Source organism: Canis lupus, chromosome 21 (genome assembly GCF_003254725.2).
Source record: "Canis lupus dingo isolate Sandy chromosome 21, ASM325472v2, whole genome shotgun sequence".
NCBI classification, from domain to species: Eukaryota; Metazoa; Chordata; class Mammalia; order Carnivora; family Canidae; genus Canis; species Canis lupus.
This window is the reverse complement of record NC_064263.1, coordinates 48,137,629-48,142,035: the sequence shown is the minus strand read 5'-3', so window position 1 is coordinate 48,142,035 and position 4,407 is coordinate 48,137,629.

The window sequence follows — 4,407 nt, the reverse complement described above, 5'->3', positions numbered from 1 at the left end:
TTTATTTCCTGGATGAGTTGTGCCACAGGGCTTTCTTGTTCCTTGTGCCTGGAATTCACTCATTGGCTGCTTTCTCCTCCCTGACCACTATCTCTACTACTCTTAGCACCTAAATTGATTGCTGTATTCCCTCCATCTCTTACCAGGACTGTTACCTCCTTGGGATGACACCTTCAGAAAATTTCAAGTGCCCATAACATATAGTCTCACTGCATCAGGTACATCTGACATGGTTGTCATTGTACATTATTTGTGTAATTTCTGTGAGCTCCCTAGGAGAAATTATTATGTATTTTTTTCTCACCATTGCATCTTGAGTACCCAATGCACGATTTCTAGTACCCTTACACAGTCAGTGTTCAGTAAATATCTTTTGAATGAATTCAGAGGTGTTCAGTTACATACAAGATGAATACAGGTAATGATTTTTGACTATTTTTAAAAAATATTATTATTATTATTTATTTATTTATTTATTTGAGAGGAGAAGAGTGTGTGTGCAATTTGGGGGGCAGGGGCAGAGAAGGATCTCAGAGCGGACTCCCGCTGAGCCTGGAGCCAGATGCAAGGCTCTATCCCCCCCCCCATGAGATCATGACCCATGAAATGTAGAGTCAGACACTCAACTGACTGAGCCACCAGGTGCCCCTATTTTTGACTCCTTAAAACAAAAACACGAAGTGATAAATATTGGTTAATCTAATATGTCTTGAAAAATCTAATTCTGCTTTTTAGTATCCTTATTTAACATTTTTCTCTTCTCCTTATGCAGAAGGGAAAACATGAAACCGTTTCTGAAGCAATTTTCACGAATCAACATTGAATGCACCACAAAATATGTAAGAGAGATGATCTGCTATGACAATAAAAGTAAATACTTCCACTATGACTTTGAGCAATTCCAGATGGTCTGGTGTGGCATTTTTATGATAGCTTCTTCTAAATTACCCCTGTCAAAAATAATTTATTTTATATAAAACTCTAGTATAGGTTACACCTGAAGCATACAAAAGAAAACTGCCTGGGTTTATAATGGCAAGTTTGCTATTGAAAATATAACATATGGTTTGAGTAATTGGATAGAAGAGTTTTTATTTCAAGACCTGAACCTAATGCTAAAAGCCAAGCCTTTGTCCCTTTATGAGGGAAAAATGTCATCCCTTGGTGATAATTTTTATTATTTTGTGGAATTTAAATGTGTGACTATTTTAATTCCATAATGGGTTTAGTTTAAGCAATGTAACATGTCCTATTTGGGGGGGGGGGTCTCTCTTCCAGGCCTATAAAGGGCCCATAAAGTTAAAATGGAACAAACTGAGGCACAGTGAGGAGATGTGATTCTTTACTTTATTCATGGAGTCAACAAATACAATAAAGTTCCTTTAATCAGCTTATAGCCTAAGAGAACTAAACAATGGAGATTCAGTCCTCTAATTAATTGACTGGCATTCCCCCTTCCTGCCTCCACTGTGGTCTGGAGCAGTGCCTCTAGAAACTTATTTTGCATACGAATCACCCGGGAACCTTGTTAAAACACAGCGCCCATCAGGTCGGTCTGCTCAGAAGCCAAAGATTCATTCTTTCTTTCTTTCTTTCTTTCTTTCTTTCTTTCTTCTTTCTTTCTTTCTTTCTTCTTTCTTTCTTTCTTCTTTCTTTCTTCTTTCTTTCTTTCTTTCTTTCTTTCTTTCTTCTTTCTTTCTTTCTTTCTTTCTTTCTTTCTTTCTTTCTTTCTTTCTTTCTTTCTTTCTTTCTTTCTTTCTTTCTCTCTTTCTTCTTTCTTTCTTTCTTTCTAGCAATTTATTCAGTTAAAAATGTAAAAATCTTAATACATTTGAGATTGATATAATGAATGATTATACATCCATCCTTGAGATTTAAGAGAACAATTTAAACAATATTTATTTATTTATTTATTTTTATTTGTTTTTATTCAAGTTCGATTTGCCAACATAGAGTCTAACACCCAGTGCTCACCCCATCCAGACCCTGAATAGCCGGAGGAATGCTGTAAAGGAAAACCAGTGCCGAGGGCGTCCACATGCCGGGGTTCAGCTGTACCACAAAGCTGTGGTCACCAGGACGGTGAGGTCCTGGCACAGAAAAGGACACACAGACCAATTCTGCATTTCTGACGAGGGCTGTGTGTTGCAGGTGCATGGACCACACTGAGGGGCACGGAGCTAGACGGCACTGAGGCCACAGCGTCGCCGAAGGCTGGGGAGCTGTCCCTCTCGTGGAGCCCCGAGTTCTGTGTCTGTGGGTTGGGGGGTGACCTGGACTTGCACCATGTCCTCTAACCATCTGCGCAGTCGTTTGATTTTCCCGTTCAGACTTGAGCTTCCCCCTGGCTGGTAGCCCTGACTCTCTGAAAGCCACCTCCATCCTCCGGGTTCTGGACCCTTGAGAGCCTCAGGTCCCCCGGACTCTGCAGGCCTTTGCTCTCGCCCTTACTTCCAGTCGCAGGGCAGGTCACGCTGCAGGCTGACCCAGCCCTGCGCCTGCCCCTTCTGTCTCCTTTTTCTCCCCCATCCTCAATCATCATCACCCCACTTACTGAGAACTTCAGTATGTCGGGCTCTTACAGAGGTTATGTCCTTGATGTATTTTAAATCTTAAAACAACCGTTGAGATGGGTGTTTCCAAATTTTAAAATTCATCTTATTAATGTGGCAACTGGCACAGAAAACACAATGTCTCCATTCATGTTAGTAATAAGTAGTAGGGGGGGGGCGTGTAAACCCAAGTCTGTCCGACCGTAGCTATGGCTCCTAACCAATATTCTTGCGGCCTTCCCAACTCTTATCTCTTCCCTTGAGTTCACATTATTTTTTACTAGAACATAAGCAGATTTATTAGTGGTTGTTACAGGTTAAAGATACTATAAGCATTGAAGTCATTGTCCTTGAATCTATTACACACACTGGTACCAGAGTTTCCTCCCCTCGCTCCCTCGTTCCTGCTGGTATCTTCAAGTGCCTCAGTCACTTTTGACATCCTCCACCGTGTTGTCATAACTTACTTTCCTTCACAAACTTTCTACTCCAGCAAAATTGAGATGCATCCACACCTCGGCGCCCTCTACTAGGACCCTCCTTCCCCATTCCAACAATTAAAATCATATCACAGGGGCAGGGCTAAAATATTAGATATCTTCTTCGTGAAATATTTTTTTTGGTTTTTGGACAAAAAACACTTTTTGACTCCCTGGACAAATGTACCCTCTTTTTTACCCTCTTTTGGTGCTTACCATGACGAGGCAATGAGGGATTGTGATTTAGCTTCTAGTTAGAGACCCGAAGCAAGTCAGAGCACTAATAAAAGCAAAGCAGCTCTCTGGGCCACTGTATTCGACTGTGCCGATGAAGGAGAGAATAGGGGCTGAGTCCAGTCTAAGTCTGCATCCAGGAATCCTTCTCATTTAGAGTTTGATAAGGGACTCAAGCTCTAGTGCCCTAAGGCACCCGCTGCGTGCAGTTAAGTAACGCATCTGCTATCCATCTACCATGTACGTACCATCCTTGAATAACTGAGAAAAGAGTTGCTGAAATTATTTTTGGTGTTCTGTGGTTCAGGTGAGGAACTCCACTTGAGACAGGTTGGGAGCATGGGTACACTTTCCTAATTTATCCAGCTGGAAGGGGCACTTTTCTGTAATTTGCACAAGGCCACTCTGTGCAAGCAAAGGCCTTGCATGCCAGAGCTATATATAAGCTTAACTGCTGTGCAAACTGAAGGGGTTACTATTATTTTAATTATTATTATTGGTATTTCCCCTGGTGAGCTGTAAATCCCTTGAGACAGAGGCTATGTTGTCCTTATTTTGCTGCGTGCCTTGCCATTGCCGCTCTGTCCCTACATCTGTATTCAAATGCCTCATTCATATCCAGTTTTCATAATAAGTCTTATGTATTTTCTTTCCTCTGGTTTAAAGAAATATGACCTTGCTACATCCATGTTTTTTCTTAAGGTATTATAAATTATTTTTGAAGCCAGGTAGAACAGGGAAGAAAAAATAGGCAGGAAGCAATGATGAGACTTAGAAAAATAGCACTGTCCTTGTTTAATCTCTAACTGTAGACTTCCTATGCAAAAGGGATTGGAGGACACTGCCCTCCGGCACTTGGCACTAAGCGTGAGGAGCCTTGGGCAGCTTCTCATGTTTTTCCTTATGAAGTACACTCACTTTCACATGGGTACTGGGAGTTAGAATTATTAACAGGGATGATCCAATGGACTGAGATCTAGAACTAACTTATTTCCTTTTTTTTTCTGGGATGAGGTGCTGGACATTTTTATACCAATGGGGCACACAAGACGATGATTTTTAACAAAAAACACCTTTTTTTTTTTTTTTTGTCAACTTGTTGATGAACCTCAGTCTGGATTTAATTTAACTTAGACAAAAAA